Source organism: Bradysia coprophila (genome assembly GCF_014529535.1).
Source record: "Bradysia coprophila strain Holo2 chromosome IV unlocalized genomic scaffold, BU_Bcop_v1 contig_106, whole genome shotgun sequence".
NCBI lineage: Eukaryota > Metazoa > Arthropoda > Insecta > Diptera > Sciaridae > Bradysia > Bradysia coprophila.
In genome coordinates, this window is record NW_023503372.1 from 4609624 (window position 1) to 4636307 (window position 26684).

The following is a 26684-nucleotide window of genomic DNA, read 5'->3' on the forward strand; positions in this document are numbered from 1 at the left end:
AGTTGTTAGTCAACTATCAAATTTGATAGTCAACTATCAAGTTGTTAGTCAACTATCAAATTTGATAGTCAACTATCAAATTTGATAGTCAACTATCAAATTGTTACTCAACTATCAAGTTGTTAGTCAACTATCAAATTTGATAGTCAACATCAGATTTGTTAGCAGTTCACTAACAAGAGATGTTTACCGGTTAGAGGCTGGGCATGTACTGACGAAATTTTTCTTTTTACTTGTTTCATGCACATTATCGAAAACATACTTATACGATTTACACACACTACGCAACCAAATCAAATTTCATCAAAGTAATCTTTTTCGATAGAGGCTATAATCAACAGTGTAAAATCCTGTTTTTCCTGGATAGCTTCCAGATCCTTCGTCCCACATTGCCCATCTTCGAACTTAGCCTCGAGATTTTAATTCCACATATTTAAAAAAAAGATTCATCCAAATAGCTTGAGAATTACTCAAGTTATCGTGCCTTCAACGATTTTTTGTCACCCACATTTAACGTTTTTCATACCATTTCATACATTTTCAATCATAGTGAACTTTTTTGTCACCCACATATTTCGGTATTTTCTGGTGTAAGACCCTGACTTTCAGTCAAGGGAATAACGCCACTTCGCTTCTTCTTTAGATTGATGTTTACATCTTGGTGGTCCGTTTTTACTAGATAAATGGTTTTCAACCGAAGTTTTTTTGTGCAAGAAATTTAAAAATTTAACTTTTTTGATTGCTAGCTCTGCAACACGAGCGTCTGACGGTATCTATAACTAGTAATACTTGAAATAGAATTTGATGTTCCAAGAAAGGAATTTTTAAATCCAGGGAAGTGATTAAAAAAAGTGTTGTTTGTGCAGTCCGATATCCTTTCATTTTGTTTAAAGACTTTCCAGGAATGACTTAGCCTAATATATTCAGAGAGTTTTCAGACCGTTCCCTTTTAACAAGCGGAACTGACAACGGAATCATGATTGTAAAATTCAAGGCAAATGTGGGCATATTGGGATTTTGGAAGCATCTACTATGAAATCTAAGTGCTCAATGATGATTCCAAACCCCCATAATACTTTATTTGCCCCAAAGTACATGTAATTACCTTTCTTATGACAAACCACATAATCCTATACGATTCGTATATTTGGAGACATTTTTATAAGAAAAGTACATGTTTTCGGTCTTTGATCACCTCACAGTAGTTACACAAGCATCGAAGAATTTTTTGAGAGTAGTTTTGCTACTAGGGACTTATACCTTTCTAGGCACATATAAAAAATTCCACTGGAAAATACATACAATTTCGAGCTGTCTCTGAAAAGAATCTCTTCATAGCACTGAACCAAGCACAAGAACAGATTTTTTTAACTGATAGCCTCTCCAATATGATCTGCCACAACATAAACAACATTTTTTGAAACACCACAAGTATAAATTTAATCAGAGCCTCTAATGTGGCAAAAATTGTTAATTTTACTATTTTTTAAATGTAGACAAGAAGATCATTTCAAACAGATTTATAGAAATACGCATAAATAATTGTCAAATATTATTCGTTAATGAACATTTTCCAATAAACAATCAGATGAAACATTTAATTATTTATCGAAACCAAAATACTGTCAACCACTGGAGCATGTGTCTCAAAAATATAGTAAACCGGCACCTCCCATCTTTTATAATGACACTCTTGGAAAATATGTTCTATTGCTTGCTTGCAGATGCTATGATCTCTCTCTATCTCTATCTCAATATTCTCAACTAAGATTAATTGGACAACAGATGACAGTAAACATTTTTGTAAAGTAGTAGAATGATCAGTTTGAGATGAGTTTCGTACCAGATGCATAGGTTCATTATTCACAGTTTTGTTGGTTAGCTGCAGCAGATAATATTGTCAATTATCTACTGATGTTATGAGTAAGCTATCAGTGGTAACAAGCTTATCAGCTTCCAGTCAGTAGGCGATCGGTCAATATTATCCACGGCAGATATGCCCGGTACGACCATTATTATGATACAGGTAACCTACTATTATCGTCTCTTATGAGCAAAGATTCAGTTTATAATCGCAATAGGGTTTGAAACGTTTTGTACTGAATCACTCAGTGACAGCGCGCTAGACTTGTGACCTAAAGGTATTCAGCGAGCGCAACATGTTCTTAAAAATTAGACTCATTATCAGTCACCGATAATGTTACACATTACCTGTCACAGCTAATTTTCAAAAACGAACATTACCTGTGTCCGCTGTTTATTTTTCAGTCAGTGCTGTGTCGCTGTATTGTGTGACTGGAATATTGTACACACTGGTAATCATCTGTTAACGACTACCACGACAAAAATACGCGATTACCTATGGTTAATGTAGTCTTATATCGCAAATGTTAAAACTCACGAAGTAATAGATTTTGCTTCAATCAGTAGATGGTTCAATTATTGAGAAGTAACAGACTCAATGGACTTGTAGCTCGATACTTTTGACATTTTTATAAGCAGTTATTGCTCTATGTTTTCATTATTTGAGAAAAATTCTTTTCTCCACCACTTCGAATGGTAGAGGCTACTTCATCTTTTGTGTGATCCAAAATTCTGCAAAATATTTATTTTGTGTTCAATTTTCTGCCTTTGATATGGTTTCCAACGTCCAACATTTAAAAAAAGGCAAACAACAATAAATGTTAACATGATTTATGAACAAATCTCATCTCGTTTTATTAAAATACCACAAGGGCAATTATTAAGAGAGTTGGGGTTGTTTGCGCTGTACACTAATAAAAAATGACAAATGATGGGCGAATATTACAGAGGAAATCCCGAATAACGCGCCATTCGATATCAAATTTGGTCATGAAAATGTATTCGCCTAACAATGTGTGTAAAATAACACATGTATTAACGGGCTTATGGGTTCCATTCCCCGCATAATATTTTCGATGTTATTTCGTTTGTTATGTTGTGTTGTTTTTTCTTTTCATTTTTTTTAAAATGGTAAATAAATATTTCGTGTACGATACAATGGTTGGAATGCTGTAAACACGAACCGATTTCTTTTGGTGAAACGAACAGTAAAAACAGTTTTTATTTGACGAGAATATTTATTTTATTTTTGTTATAAATTAAAACGGGCTATCAAGCGCACCATCCATTACTATTTTATTGGAATTGCCGTACTGGAATTCTGTATATCTTTTCCTACAAAAGCGGCTGTGATTAATTAAACACTTTAGACTGTAACATAAAATTTGTTTGTCTAAAAATAAGCCGTTTCCCATATAGAAGATTTTCGTTGGACAGGTGGACGCACATTGTGTGTATATCTTATAAAACACTATTTTGCCTTTGTTACTCAATCGAATACTCGTTATAAGTGGCTGTTTCAAGGAAGTTAAATTGTAAACAATTGCTTTGTATATATACGTTCACATTGGTTTAGATAACTTTTTCAGTTTAAAGGAGATATTATAAACTGATGGTTAATTGTTGTGTGGTAGATATTATAGCGAAGTGTTTCTTTGTCATACTTACGATATGTAAACAACAAGTCAAATGAATAGTAAAAACAAACAGATTTTAATCTTCATATCCGATGAAAGTGCTGAACTTTGTGTGACCGTAAACATACGGTAAACATACTCACAAATAAAATTATCGAATCTACTACTTCTGTCCATCTAAATATTTTCAACATATTGACTTTTTAGTCTTTTACTTCATTTGTTTTAACGTACATTTTGCTATAAAACATTCCACATTAGTCAAAAATCATTTTGTTTGCTTTTTGTCGATATTGATAACAGATGTTTCCAAGAGTAAGCTGATATCACATATATTTGAGATCAACTGGACGTCCGCACTGACTACCCATGGCCAGCCATCGGTAAAATATGGTAAACTTTTAAATAGTGTTGAACGTGTGCAACATTATTGTTCTGGTTGGCAGACTGCAGGGTATGATAGCTGATCTCAACCACTATGACACACCAAAATTCCACAGCACTTTTATGTTTACGCAATTGCGGACCATTTGAAAAAAAAAATGTCATTTTCCGCTGGAGTAAATTTCAATTCAATTCATTTTTTTAACCAAAGAACAAGAAGGAAATGAAGGAATAAGGAATGAAGGGTGACCACACATTAACGACAATACACAGGAAGATAATTAGAAAATAAACACGATACTTGGCATAGTTAAAATTAAAATTATTCGTTACTATAGCGGTTCGGGAAAGACAAAACAAAAATGGCAAAAAGGGTAATGGTAATCATCAAAATAAGGACAAGTACACTTCTCGATTGATCAAACAGAGGGGCTCAAAGGACACAATCAAAACTTACGTGCATTTACGAACGAAAGGAATTACTAAAAAATATAGAAATACATTAAACTCTGTACTTGTAGGAATCTCTTCCCCTTGTAGGAATCTCGGTATTATCCGGAATATTACATTAGAAGTAACTCAGTAATTACAAAAGAGATAATTTAATGAAACTGCTTTTCGCCAATGCACAATTTAAACTAAACGTTTTCATTGTTAAACTACTGCGATCAATACATCAATTTGATTGCTACGATTATAAACCTTATAATCCAACACTCCTCCTCAATCAAATTGATTTGAATGCCTACGTTTACCAAATACAGATATCTCCTCCTCATTCAAATTATTTCAGGTTCCTTCAATTCCTTTGATTCTTCGTTGTTTTTATCTTTCTTTAGCTCTGCTCGATTTCTCACTTCCTGAGGTGCTCCAATTCTGCTACGGATCTTCAGTTCAAATTCTGTAACCAAACTGTTTCGTCTATCCTCCTGAATTTTACAACTTCTTTTTTTTTTAAACTCTCCTCCGTCTTTCTTTTAACTCTTCTTCGTCTTTATGTTAATTCACTTGTAGCTTTCTTTCCATTTGTGTAAATGCATCTATACTACTCCTCCTCATTTACACATATCGTAGTTCAGCTCATCTTATCCTTTTTTGTATTCTTCCTCCTTTTACATCATCTTCTCTTATTCACTTCTTCTCTTTTTCTTCTTGTGCCCAAATTCTGATGCCCTCCGCTCAAATTCTTATCTTATCTTACTGATCAAATTATCTTCTCAAATCTCATACACTGGTCAAATTCTGTTGCTCCTCGTCAGTATTCGAGCTCAAACTCTGTTCCAGAGACTTTCTTCATCATTCTTCCTGATATTCGTTCTTAATTTCCTTTCATCGCGAATCCAATCCTGAAAACCGACTTTGCTTAGTTTAGTCCAATACATTCAAAAAAGAAATTACTCGTGTCATTTTTCACAGCCATAACATTAGGTCTGGGATTCAAATCCAAAATCCATTTTCCTACTCGTAATTTCCATTTCAAAAAATAATATCCCGACGTTCCTGGGCCCATAACCTGTAGGAATCTCGGTATTCTCCGGGATATTACATTAGAAGTAACTCAGTAATTACAAAAGAGATAATAAGGGATGTGACACCCCTCTAACTAAAGGTGTTATCGTAAAGCTCCTCAATAGTGTATACTTTCGAACTAATTTATTTCACCGGAAACGTACACACATTTAAACTGAAGCGTTTCCGCTAAAACGTAATTTTTAAGATTACCGCCGACATTTTATTTCTACTGGGTCATCCCTTTTGAACCTCACATCACACCAAACGACAATATTGTTTTTTGTTTACATGATTGGTCACCATAAATTTTTCATAAATTCGTTTGCTTTGATGAATATTTAAAGTAAACCGTTGATTGTAATGTTAAAAAAACACAAAAAGCACATTTCCGCACAAAATCTGATTTAAATCACATCGAAATCACCGAAATTATTACATTTTTCACAACCGACACTAAATTTTTGCTTTGGTGATTTGACGTTTCAAAAACAGTACTCATGTTACGATTAACGACTTTAACGATGATTCTCTTCGTTAAACCATATTCGACTAAGTTCAAGGTGGATGTGATTTGGGTGTGAAATTGAGTGGGAAGTGCTATTTTCATCGATTTTCTTTTTGTAAAATCTTTTAAATATGACAATATTATGAGAATGCCCGATGTACGACTTTCTTATTTTTCGTATTTCTGCTGATATTTGACAAAAAATCGCGAAAAGAATCGATTAGTCCCTCCCTTATTTGATGAAACTGCTTTTCGCCAATGCACAATTTCAACTAAACGTTTTCATTGTTAAACTACTGCTATCAATACATCAATTTGATTGCTACGATTATAAACCTTATAATCCAACACCCCTCAGTCCGCAAGTCTACAAATGCATGCTAAGATAGTCGAGACAAGCTTTTCCAAATCCCGCAGCCGAGTTAATTCTCCTCACACTGACAAGCAACGAATTGTAATCAGAAACTGTTCTGACGAAAAACGAGCGATTATACTGTACGGTGTACCAAGGCACCTGGTACCAAAAAAAAAACATTACTACGCGACGAGCTTCCGCGAGTCAGCTTATCAAATAAATACGTCGGATTTTCTGATTTGACAATGCTATGTAACGCAGAGCAGCGCCGGTGTCTGTTGTAAGTCATCGGAGAGCAGCCAAAAATTTGAACCGAATTCTCTTCTAAAAATATTTTTTTCTTGATTATATAATCGTAAAGTGTATGTAGTCACATCACCGCTCCTAGCATGAACACTGAATTGACAAGTGCCAAATTTCGAACTTTAGTGATACGATCTACAGCCTAGCATTGTTTGTATTCTATATTTTAACTCATACGTCGAAAACAAGTCATCCATGTTTACAAAAGAAACACAGTGCCGCAGTGATTTCATCAGCCTCCGAATATTTTTCATGTTCATGCTAGAAGCTGTGCTGGAATACATTTCTGGTTCATAACCGATGGGATCTTCATGCATTTTTTTCTTAGTGTGGAAGCCATTTTGAGCTCATGGCTCCAGCGATTCAGCGGTGTTTTGTCGATTTTGCGATTTTTTTCGGCAAATCAATGCGGAAGGGTAATTAAAAGAAAAGGTCTGAAAACCTTATAAAGTTGAAGGAAATCCTGAAGGGTCGAGAAAGAAAATCCTCTAGCATTTACCGAAAAGTCAGGATTATGTCAGCGTGTTGTGAGGATTGTTACTTAACTTTTTTTTTGAAATACAGGTACGTAAAGCGAAAAATCACTTTCGCTGTGTTATTGTAGCCAAATAGTATTCAACTTTTAAACCAACAAAACATTTTTTACACAATCGACAAGTGTTCGTCAGACAAACACAAAAGACACAAGTTTCAATTTTATGAATAAATTGTCACTCTGCTGTCCATTTTCCAATTTAATCCATTCAATTCTCTATTCGAACATGGAGCAAAGTATTTGTAATATATATCGCAAAACGTTAGATAAATCACTGAATGATATTCGTCGATTCGTTCTCTTCAATTTACAACGATACATGTTACACTGATACACTGATATGCGTATGACGCATATAACGACACATATAATGATTGATTTTATCAATTTGACTGTATTTTCCATCAACCTCAATTTTTTAATTGATAAATTGAATCATTCAAATTGATACTCGAATATTTCTCTCCGCTGTGACACTATGTTTTCTCTTCTATATTCCGTTTTATCGCTGAGGGATCGGAGATGTATTTCAATCCGGAGTGGCAGAAAATATACCATTTTTTTCCCGAAGCAAATTCAATTCATATATTTACGACATTGTCATATTTTATGGGATTTATTTTTCTATGTGCATATTCAAATGTATATCCACCTTCAAATTAAATTTAGGGAAGCTCGGTTCGTTCACCCCCTTATACGTATATATTGTGATGTAAGTGTTTTTCCCTTGTAAATTCCTTTTTTTTCTATCATGTGATCCATGTGATTCAGGAAGAAACAAGGCCAAAAACAACAAATAAAAATGTTAAGGAGACAAGTATCAATTCACACTCGATTTACAAATGTTCCTGTTTTTCTTGGCGAAGATAATAAAACCGATCAATTTGTTTTTATTGTCGAGTTTTCTGTATTTTCGGTGACTGTTAAAACCCATTTTATAAATAGCAAACGATACACGACAATTTGTCTGTAATTTGAGGAAAAAAGTTTATTTTTTTCACCCATAATTTTTCGGGATACAAATTGCACGTTTCAAAAATTGTGTAGTTTGTAAGACGAGCAACATTAGTAAAAAAATATAATTTTCTCTGACGGAAATGTGAAAAAATTCGCTTCAACAACTTCAATCCATTTGCACTTGAGAGATGCATTTTAGATTCACATCAGACCAACAAAAAAAAACGTTTAAAAACTTCCACTGGCAAAATTTCATATTTACACCGAATCGTATTATATATACTATCGCACGTCGGCTCATTCCATCATATAAATGCAATTTTATTTTCTCAATCATATAAAACTCACGATAGTGTGAAATAACTTCTGAAATATTTGTGGCACTCGAAAAGAGGCTGCCTTGAGGGGATACAATGTTTGTACTTACATAACGTTTTCGTAATGTGATTGGTAATGATTTTGCTGGGTTTATGTGCTGCTATGAGCGTTGTGTGCTCACAATAAAGATTGGGAAAAAAATGAAAATTCCCGAAGAAATATGTTGGTGGAAATCTTTCAAGTGCTCTTCAAAAACTCTCACAGACAAATGAGTTCTACTTTGTTATACGAATTTTTTTTATTGCAATAACCGACATGTTTTGAGGTTATTCGGGTAATTTGGATTTTTTTTATCCGAATTTTATATTGAAAATTGCAATGGTTTTACACTTTGTGAAATTTTGTAATGATTTTCTTCGAGTTTGCCAACCATGTCGTCGTTGAACATTTTATTATTGGCCACAAAATATACTAAATATCCAAAGTATTTATAGGTGGGATTTATTTCATTACTAAAAAGGTCAATGGTATTACGGAATTCGTTTGAAAATGCAATCGAGTGTTAAAAAAGGTAAAATGAGTATGTGAACGATGCTGGGGTACGAAAACGCATTATTTATATGAAAGTTTTAAACGGTAAGATGCTTTCTAGTTACTTATGAAACAAGAATAGTATGAAAGTATTTTATCGCCGATAGATGTCGATTGTCAACAGAGGCGAAGCCGAAAATCTGTCTATTTCGGGTATGTTTTTGTGGGCCGTGTTAGATTCGAGAAAAACGAAAAAAAAAATGTTTCACTCTAGCTAATACGCTGATCTCTACGCATAGATTTCATATAGTGATATGACAGTCTTAGCACAATCATCAGATGAAATATTTGATGTGAGGCGCAGTGTGAGGCGCCTGACGTACTTTAGGTGTTATATTTTGAGAAATGTAGATGCCAGGTGTTGTTTTTGCTGGGTGATTTTGAGACAAAAAAACTCGAAAACAGAAATCTTCTGTAGGATGAAGCAGGAAAGAAATGGTGCTAGGAACGTCACATATCATTTTGGAAAAAATGTTGATCTCCCTACGAGTTACACACGGTTTTCAAAGTCTTATCGCTAGGCAGAGTCGATCTCTTAAACTTTTATTTTTTTAGACCCGTACGAAGTACTGGGGTCTTATAGGTTTACGTATACGTTTGTAACACGTCGAATTGGACTCCCTGAGTAAGGGGAAACCTATTGTGGTTGTCTAGAGATGCCAAATCCGCGAAAAAAAATGTCCGTCTGTCCGTCTGTCTGTCTGCACGATAACTTGAGTAAAACGCATCCGATTTTGAAAATTCTTTTTTTTCCCGTTTGGTAATGTCAAAAGACAGGCTAAGTTCGAAGATGAGTGATTTTGGATCGACCCCTCCCGAGCTGTGGCCCAATAAGTGCTTTACGGTTTTTCGAAGATATCTCCGGACATTTAAACGTTAAACTTGTAAGTGATACGTCAAATAAAAGGTATTTACAATACCGATCGACAAAAAAAAAGTTTATGGAAATCGGATGACCGACTCGTGAGTTAGACCCCTTGGTGTGGAACAGGCACAGGGCGGCAAGCAGTTTTTGCTTGTAGGTCGGCCACATTTGAACATATTTCGTTCGTTTTAGCTTTATTAGATAGGTATTGACCGTACCAATCAGGGAATTTTTTTTTGTTAAAATTATGTTCTCCGGAGCGTGAGCTAGGTCTCTTGGAGTGAGCTCTTATCTGGCTACTCGGAAGTACAGTGAACGTGGTGTATTTTGACAATATCTCGAGTAAATTTTGACCGAATTTCATGATTTTTTTTTGTTTGAAAGGTATTAACGAATGTAAAGCGTCGGTACTATTTCCGGTCTCCTAACAAAATGGCTGCCGGCGGCCATATTGGATTTTAGTAAAATAGAAAGATCTTGGGAAAAATGATACTTAGAGAGTTTCTGTTAACATGGAAATAATTTGTTATGTGTGTGGGGTTTCAGGGATTCCATATACGGACATCTATATATACCTATATACAGCTATATACAGGCATATAGAGCTATATAATAGCATATATTTATCTGTGAAATGTTTATTTATAGTGAAATATAGTTAAATATAGCGGTAAATAGCTGTTTAAATAGGAATTTATGAAATTTGTCTTCGTACGGGGCTGTCTATATTGCCTCCGGCAATTTAGTTGTATATGATAACAAGGCAAAGAGTGGATAATGTAAGTGATTTTAAAGGGAGAATAGTTTTTCAGCAGAGAAGAAAATGAAGTAAGAGAAATGAAGAGTTTCACATTAAAGGCTTTTGATACGAATAGGTGTTTCGTACGGGTCGGCGTTAGCTATGTTTTATATTTTAATCTTGAAATTAAGAAATTAACTTTGGTTGGAATAGGAATACTCTTGTTTTGAATTTCTATAGATCTAATTGGAAACTAATATTGGTTAGTTTTTTGTAACCGACCACATTTTTTAGGTCCAAAATTTTCTCAGATTAGTCCCTGGAAAAACATTGGTTAAAGAACGAAATAAAAGGCTCGCTCCGGTTTCGAAAAAATGGGTTAGATGAAGAAAACTTCTCATTCAGAACCCACTTCTCAACGTTGACTTTAAAGATTTTTCGCTCGCTCCGCTCACAAAATTTTGACTACTACATCAATTTGAACAGTTTCTAGTGGCCATACAAGCCAAGGTATATTTGGGCATTGATCAATAGGATTCATCGTACGGTAAAAACAATTTTTGATAGCCTGAAAACGAACGAGAGCATCTACAGAGCCAAAACATCAATGCTTTTTACGAACAATTTGTCAACAAATTTATGGATGACGCGTTGACAGCTCCAATAACCTTGGAACTGACTTATGCTATAACCATTTAATAAAGAATCTAACACTCATTACTTTGTGAATCACAGTGAAGATAGGAAAAGGAGTAGGAAAAGATAGTTCAATCTAATTAAGTTTGTGCCGTATTCTTCTAGTCGCGAAAAAAAAACAATTTCTTTCCATTTTTTTTAAAGTGATAATTGAAGAAATTTTGATACTTTGGCGCATTTTTCGAAGTGCCCGTGGCGCCCGAAAGGCAAAAAGCGGCACTGCAGATTATCGAATGCAACGTTTTTCACAAGGGTATCCGAATAGAGCTGTTTTCGTACATTATGCTTCCGAGATTTGACAAAGTTCAATTTGAACAATAAACCAACGCACTTCAAGCAAGAGTGCTTTTAATGACAGCTGCCAAATAAAGTACTATTTTGTATGAAAATTTGTTCCAAATTTTTTTACAGTGTCAAAAATTGTTCGATACACTGCACTGTGCACTGTCCAGTTTTAGTACTTTATTTGTAGTACCCCTCATGCGTTAAATAAATTTATTTTTAGTAATTAAAAATGGAAGCCTAAACTAACTAAATTAAAGGAAAATCTTGTAAAAATGAATTTTCAGATTGAATTGATGAAAAGCGTATAGGTTTCAATACATTTCCGTAACAGTCATGTTCATAACAAACAAAGAATTTAACCCCTCACCCTCGTATCTTATGTTCACACTGGAAAAAAATCTATAAAAAATTTGATTGCCACTTCAATTTTTATATACTACTAACATAAATATTCATTTCTTTTGTAAAAACTGTCACTTATTTGACATTTATGTCAAATACTTTCCCTATTTTATGTCGGATTTAGAATCCTGCGAATTATATGCCCATATTTTGAATATTTTTACTCATTTTTTCGTTCTGTTGTTACCATGTAAAGCATAATATTGCCGATATGAGTTTTACTGTCTGAATGAACGAACGTTGATATTATTATGCCTTGTTGTTGCAGTTTCAATTCCCTTTTTTTATGGTAAAACATTTATTTAAATATCAAATAATTTTTGCATAAAAAGTATATGGGATAACTGATTGACGAGCTTTCTCTTGTATCCAGGAAAATCTTTTATACAAAATTATGAAAGTCAACATTTCGCTGTAAATTCGTAAAGAATTATGAAGAATTCATATTGATGCACGGTGAGTTAATACATGTGGACAGGCCTAATAAAAGATTTCTCACAGTTCTTTGATATCAAATTGAAAAGGTTTGAGTGCTAGGCCTACCACAAAAAATTATTTCGTTTCATTCTCTTTAGTAAAAGTCTTTGAGCGAAAATATTGTGAAGAACTAAAAATCAGTTAATATGGAATGAAGACTAACATTTCAGAAAATCTCTGATAGAGATAACAATCGTATCAATAGCATATAAAAACGAATCTATTACTTAATTTGATCGAAGTATTTTCAACATGATCTATTACTTCGTATGTTGAAGCGTACACTTTTCTATATATTGCTACATACATTAGTCAGAAATTAAATTCTTTGAAATTTGACGTCTGTCATACCTAACTAATGCTAGGAGCAATGCTATGCACGGGTCCTTTTTTTGTGTTCCGAGTAGTAGTTGAGAGGATCGATTTTTACATCCAATGTCAGTAATATTGTCTTGGTCCAGTAAAACTTTCTTTGTGACCTTTTACTTTTACGTTTTGCAAGACAGCATAAAAATCACTAATTTTGTTTTTTAGCGAATGGAAGGCACGAACCTTAGGCTGAAGCTATTTTCTCTCTATCAAGAGTTGAAACGTATACGTTTGGGCGTTTTTTAAATACTTTATTTCAGATTATAGGGAAATACTGTTTGGAGACTAAAGAACAAATGTAATAGATTTTTGTATAATTTTTGTGTTTGGCCATAAAATGACTAATGTTTTTTTGGACCAACTTAAGATAATCTATCTCACTTGGAGCAACCTTTGCACATTATGTAAACTTATGTAATTTGCACAGGTTTCTCCAAGTGGGTTAAGTCAAGACTCACAAACCAATTTTTCCTTCCAAAGAAACTCATTTCTCCGTGCTTTAATGGTTTTAATTTTTCAAAAAAAAAAGATTTTGGTTCAGAGAAATCATTAAAAAACAAATATTTTTCATCCTAAATGTTGGCTACAAATTTGAAAAGAGTCTATTGCTCTTAACTGCATTTCATGGATATTTTATATAAAATTTAACAGTTTAGGCAAAAGCAAACTGTTGACTTTTCTCAGCGCTAGTTTTTCTTTTTTATTGACAGCAAACACACATTTGGGGTGGCTATTCCGGTTTTACATTTTTCGAAAATCGATCCATGCCTCTTAATGATCCCTAAGATTTATAGTTTTTATGTGAACCTTGGAGTAGCCTACTTCAGATACCTGACCCTCGACCTTACCTTACATGTTTATTGTTTAAAAACTTTTCGTCCGAAAGACTCATAACATATGTTCAGACTTTTTATATCGGTAGCAGGCGCAGTTATCCCCTGAAAGAAGGATTTCTAAAATATAAAGAAAATCTCATGCCAATATTTTCGTAATTTAGTCCTTGCACCACTTTGCTTTTATCTCCGATGATTTTTTTTTTCTTCTCGTATATGTGCAAAAAAAAACAAAACAAAATCGTCTTTATTACACTGCATATTATCGTGTTATTATTGCACTAGAACATAAACTTTTCGCACAAATCCCCCGAAAACAAAGTTAAAAAGAAAAGAAAAATATAAAAACAAAAAGTGTGTAGGGTGGTCATAACAATTTTAACATTCATAAAAGAAAAGTTCAGCACAAGATTAAAGGATTTCTTTATGATTGAACGGACATTGTAAGTCATAATGTGTGTACATATATATAGATGCTGGATATACATTGAGACATGTGTGTTATGCTTTGTTATCCCTATATGACTATCCTTTGGACAGTAAAAATGTTAAACACGTTTTTTTCCCGTAAGCAATGTTTTCGGTATGTTCGGTCGATTGTGCGGGATTTAGACGAGAGTATTGTGTGTATGGAATATCCGAATTTATATCGGATCATTGAGCATAAAACTGAAAACATTTGGCGTACTTCATTTTTCAATATTTTTTACGTCGTTGCTATTTTGAAAAGATCAAATAACTCATTGCTGTAAATTCTTTGAGAAAATATTTTCTCAAACTTTCTTAAGTTACTCCCCACGTTTTACCTAAAAGCTTTGAAATATTTTTGAAATCTCAAAAAATTACAGCAAATTCTCCATATTTTTGTAAAATGGTTTCGGCAACTTGAAGTAAGGTGAACGTGACAGGTATTTTATTTGTATGCTGTGCGCTCCTCTTTCATTAAAAAGAATAAGTACTACTCAAAGACTATTCTCAATTCGAAGCTATATTTGATTGTCCTACAGTGGCAGAATTTCAATTTTGTGCATTGTTTCGATACATCTGATCAACATAACCTCTTACAGACGGCAAGCATATGACCAGTATTATTATCGGATATATTAGATCAAAGTATTTTTAATCTGTTGATTTCAAATCTTGTACTTCAATTATTTAAACATGCATTTCACTACACTAGCTCCCACCTGTTGGGTGGGTCAGATCCCTTGACTGTCTGAACCTGAACTTCTTAATAGATTTTTTATTGGTAATAATGATTTATTGGTTGATTAAGAAGAACTGCTAGACGGGATAAATTTCTCATTAATAATTTAATTATGTTTAGTTTTACTGAAAATCTTCGTAATGTCTTGAAACGTTACAAAACGATATTAATTTTTGATTCACAACTTTATTTTCTGTTACTGGTCTGGTTTTATGCTCATATTAGACCATTATTGTCTATAAAGTGATGAATGTATCCAATAAAAATTAAACTCGTGTGAACTTCACACTCGTTAATTTTTTGTGGTTTAATCGCTTTTGTTAACAAGACAAAATAAAATAACAAGAAACAATTATTGAAAATTCGTTTAGCAACAGAAGCTCGAGCAGATAAGGCTTTTTCTGAGAACTCCTTCCAGATGGTTGAACCGATACCATCTATTTTCGAAGTTAACCTGAGGATTTCAATGCTTCATCGAATAAAAAAAAGTTTTTGAAAATCGGTTGAACTTTGCTCCAGTTATCGTGTTAAGAAAGAGCAGAAAAGGCGTCTTCTGAGATCTACTACCAGATGGTTGAACCGATACCCCCCATTTTCGAACTGGACCTGAGGATTTCAATGCTTTATCGAATAAAAAAAAGTTTTTGAAAATCGGTTGAACTTTGCTCCAGTTATCGTGTTAAGAAAGAGCAGAAAAGGCGTCTTCTGAGATCTACTACCAGATGGTTGAACCGATACCCTCCATTTTCGAACTGGACCTGAGGATTTCAATGCTTTATCGAATAAAAAAAAGTTTTTGAAAATCGGTTGAACTTTGCTCCAGTTATCGTGTTAAGAAAGAGCAGAAAAGGCGTCTTCTGAGATCTACTACCAGATGGTTGAACCGATACCCTCCATTTTCGAACTGGACCTGAGGATTTCAATGCTTTATCGAATAAAAAAAAGTTTTTGAAAATCGGTTGAACTTTGCTCCAGTTATCGTGTTAACAAAGAGCAGAAAGGCTTCTGTTGAGAACTACTGCTAGATGGTTGAACCGATACCACCCATTTTCGAACTTGACCTGAGAATACTTTGTCGAATAAAAAAAAAGTTTTTGAAAATCGGTTGAGATTTACTCAAGTTATCGTGTTAACAAAGGGCACAAAATTTTAACATTTATCGTTTTTTCATCACATTTCCATACATTTTTAATCATAGTGAACGTGTTACGTACGGTGTATTTTCTTTTGTATAACCCATGACGTCAAGGGATTAATCAGGAGTAGTCACGGTGTCACTTAACAAAAATAAAGTTTTTTGAAGGTGACTCAAAAAATTACTAATGATCCGAGTGAAGGATCTATACTTTCCCATAGTCGACTTGTCACAAAAGCGACATTTTCCATACATTTTCAAGATTCTTCAGAAAATGATGAAACAGAACTGTTGCCAACCGGCGTTTTTCTACGGCATGTCACATTGTTTGTTTAAGTGTTCAAACAGCTAATCGAAACATTGCATAAAATTGAAATTCGCCCAATGTATGTAGACTTTCAATAACTGAATTAAAACAATCTACGCACGTTCCCTTTTGCACTAAATGCGTCACGCTAGAACTAACTTTCAGATATTTTCGTGAGACTTACCTTAGCGGTGTAACTTTGTATTTAAAATTTCGTCATATCTTCGATGCAGCTTCGCTCCAAGCTCTACCCATTTCCACATTTCCTGACGAGGTATTTCCACAAAAATCTCAACAACACTTTTGGATGAGATTTTAGGATATTTAGGGTTGAAAATTTCCTTACAGTTTATCCTATTTCCTATAGCTCATCGAGACCTTTCAAAAAAAAACTATTTGCTGAAATGGAACCACTTTTAAATGGAAAACTTCCTATACTTCCCACCTATGTCAATGGTCTAAATTGTGGTTTTCTCGGCCAATGCCCGCAGTTCCCTGCCAGCACAATGCGAGCGGTAAAGATCCACTTATGGAATGAATTATATCCCATGTTAAAATCCGAAGACCATATACTAATTCAAGAAACCAAAAACCGTTTCTGCCGAGAAGCACCCATGACACGCTTAAATCTAACATGATATAATATCGCATTTTTGGAAACAAGTCGATTTTCTGTTTTCATAAAAAAGAATTACATTGCATTAAATTATCAACTTGTAATGCTCATAACGAAGTCACATATTGCAAAACACACAATCATTAGTATACTATAACCGACATCTAATCCGCAATAATCTCATAAATCTTGTAGTGAAAATAAAATCCTAAACATTTTCTGTATTGTGTATGCTTCGCATGGTGGAAACGGTGTGCTTACAGTGTATATATTCGCGTTCATATAGGTATACATAAACTTCCAGCATAAAATGTATATGTGACTGACAAGTAGCATAGGGAAATGTTGTTGGGAAAACTGTAATCTGATATGAAACTGTGAACATAATGTTAAGCCTCAAACACCTGAGTCTGTACTGAAGTAATACCGTAATCTATATGTGGGTCTTGGAGGGGAGGAGTTTCTCATTACGATGCAAATATATAAACATTTAATTCAATACGAAATTTATTAAAATATGAAAAAATTGTGCAGGAATTAGCTTTGATACGAAAATTGGGGTTTAATCACATAGGGGTCACACATAATGAAAAGCATCGCAAAGTGTATGTACTAGATTAATAGTCATAAACGTCTAATTTAAGGACAATTTGATAATTTTGGATGTGAAAAATTTTGTCGAATAGGTCACACATCACATCTAATCGAAAACTTCAGTATGTACAAGAAATCTGATTCAAATTAGTGTAACAGAATGCAATCCTACCGAGTAAAACCTAATTATACACTACTCATGTACGACAGGTTCCCTTTTGTGTCAACTATCTGTTATCGAAAACAAGTGGAGTAACAGATTTTACTGAACATAGATCTGAAGAAGTACTAGACTTCATAATTATACTGGTATACTAATAGGGAAATGCTGTTTGGAAACTAACTCAAACTCAAATGTAATAGATTTTCGTATAATTCTGGTAGATTTTGTCATAAATTTTCTGACGTCAGCTCTTTATTTTTTGTGCACCAACGTTACTGTTACGACATTTCATGGAAATTTTACCGGAGATATAGGAGAATGATGCTTAGAAACTAAGAATAAAATTAATAGAGTTTTCCCATATATTAGTACATTCTGTCATAAAATTACTGCTGTCACTGCGCTTATTTTCATGTGAACCAACTTCATATGGTGACATTTGTTCTGCAATGACAAATGTGAAGTTGGTTCACATGAAAATAAGCCGCAGAGAATAAAGTAGCATGAAAAAAGAGTGGCGCCTCTACAGGCCAACATACTTGTCCCATTATACCACCCGAAAATAGAGTGCAAAGAATGAAGTACTGAAAAAAGTTGTGGCGCCTTAACAAGCCAACCAAGGTTTCCTATAATGCATTGCAGTCTATCTATGCGGTGTGATGACTCTTGCAATTTTGATAGTAAGTTAGTCAATCGCTAACAACAGCGACAATAAGCGCTAGTCGTCCTTGATATAGGTTTGTTCTATGGCCACACAAAAATTACTGTCAAATTTCATCCATATAGAAAAACCTCATCCATATTTATATGATAACCGACCGCTATGAATAAAATCATGTTCGTTCGGGTTTCCCTAAAAAGTGTGTAGGCCTCCAAAAACAAAGATTTAGTCGAAAGAGTTGCCAAAATAGAAATTTTAACTGAAAAGTGAGAGGCGCAAACTTGTCTGCCAGATTTCCCCATATGATTTCACTTCTATTGTTAGCCGCAACTCCTACTGATACAAACTCTTTTACTTCAATAGTTTAAGTATATAAGAAAACAAGAATTCCACGCCTGAACAACAAAAAATTCATTTGAAGATAAACTTTTTTATGGTGAAAACAGGATATCGTTGGTGTCCTGTTGAGATTTGACCAGTGTGACAATGATATTGGCATGGGACTTCGTTTACTATCACACAAAGTCTTAGAGTGAGTGGTATACATTTTGGTACCATCTCCTACTTCAATGGTGGTATATTTATTGATCCAGTTATTTTCGGCATTTTAAACAAAATCCAAGACACATTTTCCTCAAATAATAGGATTATGATAACAATCCCATTCTAACTAAATCCTCACCAGCAAAAAAATCGAATCTCGCTCTTTATCGTCCCCAAAACTCAATAACTTACCATTTTAAATTTTAAAGAATATTGCAAATCTTAAATTACACATAATTCATCGCGTTCGCCCTTCGCTTTTTTCCGATTTTTAAGAGAAAAAAAAACCAACCTCTAATACTTACTTTGCACATAAACGACTGATAAACGATATGCAAAGTTAAAAGCAATATGTTTCCCGATTACAATTTTGTTTTATAACTTCAACACACATGATGATAGCCTTACACGAAGGGTTTTCTTTTCCAAACTACAAGACTTGGTGATTTGTACACAAATCGAGTGTATGTTACATACACAACCTTTTCGCAATATATATATTTAGCATGGTATGTTACACATGTGATGAGCCCAGCGTATGTTTCAACCACATTATAGAGAGGTTTTTTGTTCGTTTATTCTGATATATATACGTAATGCGATGAGTGTATGTCAGAAGAGCAGGAGAAGACGAAAAAAAAACCAGCAGAAGACTTCAATGCAAATTCTTTTGTATATGCAAATATGTGATAATGTCATATTGAGGATTTTTATGTAAACTTGCAATTTTCATTTGAAAAGTTTCTGCAGAAGAAAAAGGGGTTCGCTTCATTCTTTGATCCATCCATTGGAAACATTTTGATTTTAAATTTTTATTGCATTCACATACGCTGAGAGATTGCTTATCGGGTTTTCTTCTCTTTATTTTAACGTAAAAAAATCAGCATCATGTACATATCCATTCGCATAAAATATGATTGGATGCGTTAGCATCAAATTATGATTACGAAAATGAATTTATGAGTTCATGGAATTTATATATTGAATGAGCATTTAATTTCATATTTTGTGGATTTGCCCCAATAAAATCGGTAACTGCCAACGTTTATGCAATTTGATTTTATTTTAATGAAACAATTTTTCGACTTTTCGGGAGAACGATCCCCAAAAAAATACCAGAAATCCATTTGTATGCATTCCATATCAATGGTTCAACATCAAGTATACTACCACTCTGCATAATGAATTATTAAAGACTTGTTGGAAGTTTACTCGGTGCATCTCAGCCCTTCGAGCCACAAAAGTGTGCATTTTTATATACCTCATTTTCCTGATTTCCTGTGTTTGTGGTCCACACACGATTCGTAAAAGAATGATAATACCAGCAATAAAACAAAGCGTCACAAGGAATGTCACCTGTTATCAACAAAAATGAGTGATATTCTCTCACTAGCAATATCTTATATAGAAAACGTTTGTCAAAACTATTGAAGTAGAAGATTTTGTTAAAATTTCTTGAATTTTTTTAGATGAAATGAAGTAATAAATTCGATGATGATACTGTGTAGCTGTCATTTGGTAAATAGTTAAGGTTACCTCCTAAGTCTCTTCCGCCGGAAAGAGCGGTCAAATAACGTTTGAGAAATAGAAATTGACCTTGCCACTGGGTAGCCGAATAACATGCGATGACTGAACTTCTACAGTCGAGATTTACATAAGAAGTTATTATAAAGGGACTTAGAGTTTATGTGTATAAGAGGTCTTCGTCCTTCTAGAGTTTTTTTTTACGTTATTATAACGAGGAGTTGAATGGCAAAAGGAATATTTTGCTTGTTTATCATTAAGTAAAGCTCGATTTTCGAACTTGTACGAATTTTCCTCAGAGGTCAGGTCTGGTAATCTTAGAAAATAAACTTGAACTGATCCTGGTTTCCTCCAAATCTGTCAGGTTGGATTTCATGTAACATGAAATTTTCATACAAATTTCCTGGCGAATCTGTCAAGTCAGGGTCAGGTTAATTCTGAATCATTACATTCAGAGGTTTCAGGTAAATTCAGGTCAGGTCATAATTGATTAAATTAGGTTATGGTCAACACAGATTCAGTTCAGATCAGTTTCAGGTAAACCTGACCTTTTCCGAGCTTTAACATTCACAGTAAAAGGTTGATAGAGACACGTGGTCTGTCAGTTTCGAACAATGGGCAGGACATAAGTAATATTTATAAAACATTGGCGGAAACTAAATTTTGAATTCATCCTTTATCCTGAATACTAAAATGGACTCGGTTTTTAGTAGTTGTTGAACCAAGAATTTTGTATCTTAGCTGAGTGAAGGTGTTATGAATAATGTTCAACAACTGCTACAGCCAAAATTTTCGCCCGCCCTTTCGCCAACCTTGGCATAAAAAGGTACTCGGAGAAAGTGTTTTATTGGTATGCCCTGTTATCTCTGGACTTGGTTTCAAATTTAGTAAAATACAGAAGATTTATGAAATTCAATCAAGATCCACCTTGTTAGAGAAATGATAAACTTAGCTTCGCATTTTTAGCACTCCATCTGGATAACTAATTTCCTATGTAAATATTTTAAAGATCGAACGAAAAGCACAAATACAAAACGTGAATTATCGGTTTGAAGAAAAAAAGAAGAGAAGAGAAGCAGCAGAAGTTATTTCGTATTAGGTCGTCCAACCAACGATGATATGCCCATAAAAGGAACCGCATACCAATAGCTTATAAACTTAATGGTATAACCGAGCACATTCGTAACAAAAAAAAAGCCAACCAACCAAGCAAAATGAAATTGTTATCGTGAAATATATTTCATTCCATGTTTCCACTTTTCAAATGTTTTCGAATTTTTTGCGACAAATGAAGACATCAAGCCGAAGACTAATGAAATGACAAAATCAATTGACAAAAAATAAATGTTTTTAATAGTTTAAGAGTTGACTGAAATCGAGCGGGATATTTTGTGTTAAATTTATGCGTTTTGTACACACAATCGTTCGTGCTTTGTGTTATCAATTCGGTGTTTGAGTTATAATGTTGATTGCGAGAGTATAGCTATGGATATATGTCAGCAATATCGGTAGCGTTGGTGTTTTTTTGCTCGATTTACACATCGCGTCAACAGAATTGGAAAATTGTTAATTTAATTGGTAAATATTATGGAATGTGTTCGGACTCCATATTTAACTCAACACTTGAGGTGAAAATTATTTCGCGCTGTGAAATATTTTGAATTGCAAATCATGGAGAAACAGTCCAATCGTACGAATCCACACCAAACAATACTTGATTTTCACAACACTGTCCATATTTGTCAAACATATAACCAAACATTGCATATTTTTGCATATCCTCAGCCACTATTAAAACGCAAGTACCCAGTCCGGAGTTGTTGAAACGAAATCTGTTATGTGCATAATTCCACATTTTATTTTATTTTTTCGTAATTTTTTGTTTTTATTGCAATTTTGCACAGCTGCACTGTTTGTTCTATTCAATGCAAATTCGTAAATATATATTTTCGGAAAGGTTGCTTGTACACTCTACACCGTAATATGTGTATCCATCCGCGTAATATATTTCTTGTTTGCATTTTGATCCAACATTGAAATTAACGCGCGCAAGTAAGTAAAAGAGATTTGCGATGTCGCTAACTTTAAGTTCCTCGATATGTTTCCTTTCATATGCAAATCAGTGCGAAACATAAAACACAAATTTGCATTGCTTTTCGATAGTTACGTTGGCAATAAAACAAACATTTTTCGGTGGGAAGCAAAAAGCAATTTAATTCATATACTCATGTTAGGACAAATATTCAGGTGATATTGTGTGTACATTACTATACTTCTATATCGTGCAGTCAGGGCCTACTTTTTAGAAACTTTTAGAGAAAATCGAGAAAATCAAGAAACTTTGAGAAATTCAAGAAACTTCGAGAAATTCAAGAAATTTCGAGAAATATTTCTTGAATTTCTCAAAGTTTCTTGAATTTCTCGAATTCGAGAAATTTCAAGAAATTCCAGAAAATTCAAGAAATTCGGGAAACTTCGAGAAATTCAAGAAATTTCAAGAAACTAATTTCTCGAGTTTCTTGAAGTTTCTCGAATTTCTCGAATTCGAGAAATTTTAAGAAATTCGAGAAATTTCAAGAAATTCAAGAAATTAGTTTCCAAAAAAGTAGGCCCTGGTGCAGATTCATAGTGCAATTTTATTAAGTAAAGTAAAGGAAATGCACCAGTGCACTGTTTATCATCTAAATATTTATGAAATCTCTTACTTCTTTTGATCTAAGAATCTAAATACACAGCCAAACAAAATCTATGACTTCAAAAGTTTTAACTTTCATTTTCTTATACATACAACATTAGCCAGAGTCAACCGTTAATTTTTTCGTCGGTATCGATAACAGATGAGATGTAACTATAGTGTACTATAGTGTTACAAGTCTTTAGATTTAACTATATCCCTAATACAATTCAATGGAAATATTACATCGTTCCATCCGTGTCTTATGTATGCATTGGATTGGATTCAAAATAGAGAGAAATACAATCGCTAAACCGAACTAGTGTGCATACGTTATTTTGCACCAGCTGGTCACATACAATTCCAAATGGGACCAGCTGGTGCAAAATAACGTATGCACACCAGTTCGGTTTAGCGATTGTAGTTATTTACCTCCTATCGAGGGGTAAATCACTTTTTTTTAAGATGATTATATGGGATTATATGGGACTATATGTGATTATATGGGATTATTTGGAAGTGATTACCCCCTCGCCTCCTATGGGCTGCGAAAATTCTTTTTTCGCAGGGGGCCCGAAAAAGAAAAATTCACTTTCACCGCACTTAAGAGGTAAAATAAACTACATAATTGTGCGGAAATCGTTGTTTTGACTTGTGTGGTTGTATACTTCGCCTTCGGCTCAGCATACAACTACACACTCTTAAAAACAATGGTTTTCTGCACAAGTATGTAATCTTCTATTATATGCTGCCTCCTAGGGACGAAAGTTGAAAATTGTAAGTCCAAGGGCCGAAAGTGACAGAAAAATGTAAGCCAAAAGGGCAAAAGAGAAGCTTTCGCCGTGTGGGCTTACATATCTGCCACTTTCGGACCGTGGGTTTACATTTTTTTTCTTTCGTTCCGCAGTAGGAAGCATATAATAGTTATTTACGTATCGATTGAGTAGGCCGAAAGAGTTACGTATTAAGTTTTGTATGCTTGCTAAGAGGACCGAAAGTAAAGAAATGTCAATTCAAGGGGAGAAAGCGAAAGCTTTCGCCCTGCGAATTGACAGCTTTACTTTCGGTCCTCTTAGAAAGCATACAAATTAATTTGGTCTCCGAAAATTTGATGTAGCGAAAGTATTGTTAAGTGACTACCTGCACAATGTGTCAATAACCTGTTCCACGCTATTCGTATATTGTAATAACTTTTTAAATGACAGACCCTACTCCGCAAGGGAGCATCGGTAGATCGTTATTTCTACTAATTTCGCTAATTTTTTGATAGATGATGCTTTGATACCGAACGAAATTAGTAGGAGACGAATACCGGCGGCTCCCAACATTGTCTTGACCGGTAAGCCGTGTGACAGCTGTAACACATCTACAACAGATTTTTTGATCAAATTCAATCAGCTGTGTTTGGTATACACCTCTGACAATCGTTTTTTTTCTGTTACGGTTGACTTTTGATACCCCGCCCTGGCAATTCAATTCAATCGTGTAGTGGAAAGCAAAAGATTTAACCATTACGCTATTGAGTTGCAAAATCTTTTATAAGGGCACAGCACTGCTCCTAGCATGAACACTGAATTGACAAGTGTCGGAGGCTTTAGTGATAAGAGATACCGCTTACGATTGTTTGTATTGTATGTTTAAACTCACACATCGAAGTCATAAATCTATCTTTACAAAAGAAACGCAGTGCCTACTATTTCATCAGCCTATTTTTATGATCATGCTAATAGCAGGGCTGTGATAAGGCATAAAAACACACGGAAGTGAGACTTTCTATTTTGATCCCAAGTTATCCAAGGGATTTTTTACACGCAGGCGAGAAAATCGTCATTTTTTCACCGATGTTGAAACTTCGGAAAGTCTTTGTTGTGAAAAGCCTGTTTGATCTGCGAAATATTTGGTTAATAAAGAAACTTAACTGAAAGACGGAGCTACATCGACTTTTCTTATTAGAAAGTAACAGAAAACCGTTTCTGTTTTGAAAATATTAATTTTTTTGTCACCATTTCGGTCATGTCATGTCGTCGTTTGAGTTGTGCACTGTCATTTTGATGTGTAAAAATGTAATAAACTTTGAAACTTGTATTTTTTGTGATGTCTCTATTGCTTTTAAAAATTGGCTCGTCACGGCAACTCTATCACTAAAACTTTCTGTCAGGGCCGTAGCTAGACAAGATTTTCAGGGCGGGCTCAAGCCCTTAAAACGATTGTCGTAATTTATTATACTATTTTTGTTTGTGTTTACTAAAACTAGATTGTGTAAAGTACTAGTGAGTTGTAACTACGCGAGCGGAGCGAGCGAAACTTTATCAGTAATAATGATAGAGACAACTTCAATTTTTATTTGATTTATTTTGAACATAACATAGGTAGTCAGGATGGCCATTTGATGCCGACTTCACTATTGCAACAACGCCCTTTCATTTTTGAAAACTTAAAGAAATGGCCATTCCCTCAAGAAAGACTCAAAGAATTGACTACAAAAAAAATTAGATTTCGAAAACGTACTGCCATTTTAAAATCCATGCTTGTATGTTAAATATAGTTCAAAATTATAAATAAGAAGAGTGATGTCGTTTAGTATAACTTCTGAAGTCACTACTTCATAAAAAAAATTTACTTCCAGCCAAAAATTGTACTCTTCTTTGAACTTTGTTAAGGATTGAAGAAACTAAGGAAACACAAAATTCTCTCAATAGCTTCGATTTGTTCCAAACAAGAAACTACAGGCTGATCTAAAATTTTTACTTTTTGTCAGTGATCTTGAAGTCAGAAAGCTGAGGAAATATTTTAAATAAAAAACATGGAATTTTTGAGAAAAAACTTCTTAAAATTTTCTAGCGGTGCCACAGCCGTCTCAACTCGTCTATGAAAACCGCTGCCATGAACCGATATCTTTAGAAGCTTACTGTCAGGTTTTAGTAGTTCAAGAACGAATGCTTTTTTTGTGAGAAAGCAAATCGTACAGAAAAGCTGTTCAATGTCATTAACAATGTCATGTAGCTACACTAGAAGTTACTTGTTGACGACCACTTAAAATTCAAAATACGAAAAATGTAGCTACTGAGCCAAGTGAACGCTTAACATATTTTATAACCTTCAGCTTTCAGCGTAGATCCGACCTAAAGCATTCATTTTTTACCTGAATTTACCCGATTCCGAGCCCTCAAACCTTGATCAGGATTTAGATGAACATAAGTACTTGATGACTCAAAAAGGAAAAATTTCAAAAATTTCGTGTTTAAGCAACTAAACAAGTTTTTGTCTCAACACGTCCATCAAAGGTAATTCGGGATTAGGATAGCCAAAGGTTGAAGGAAAAAACGCTTTGAACATCTTGAATGTTTTTCATACAACGTCCTGCATTAAAACTCAAAATTGTTTTAAGTCTCTTTCATGTAAATAGCCGCGCAGCGAGACTTTTTTTATGAACTTAGAAGATATACAAAGCAAATGAACAAACAGAATTAGGTTGATAAATACATAAGGGATATGATAGACATCAACTTCAATCGATATGTCTTTAAGTTAACAGAATTTCCAGAATTTTCAGCCCGCCTAAGCCCATTAGTAGCTACGGCCCTGCTTTCTGTGTCATACTTGTCAAAATAAGGTGGTATTTTGACTGCGTCAA

General features: G+C 34.1%; 1 long non-coding RNA gene across 1 annotated transcript; it reads left to right on the forward strand.

Annotated features, from left to right (window-relative positions):
• The first annotated feature begins 2259 nt into the window (after positions 1-2259).
• Positions 2260-25493, forward strand: LOC119071101. Its single transcript, XR_005086593.1, has 3 exons — positions 2260-2271; positions 4121-4129; positions 25364-25493. It is a non-coding gene; the product is annotated as an uncharacterized LOC119071101 (long non-coding RNA).
• Positions 25494-26684: the final 1191 nt, after the last annotated feature.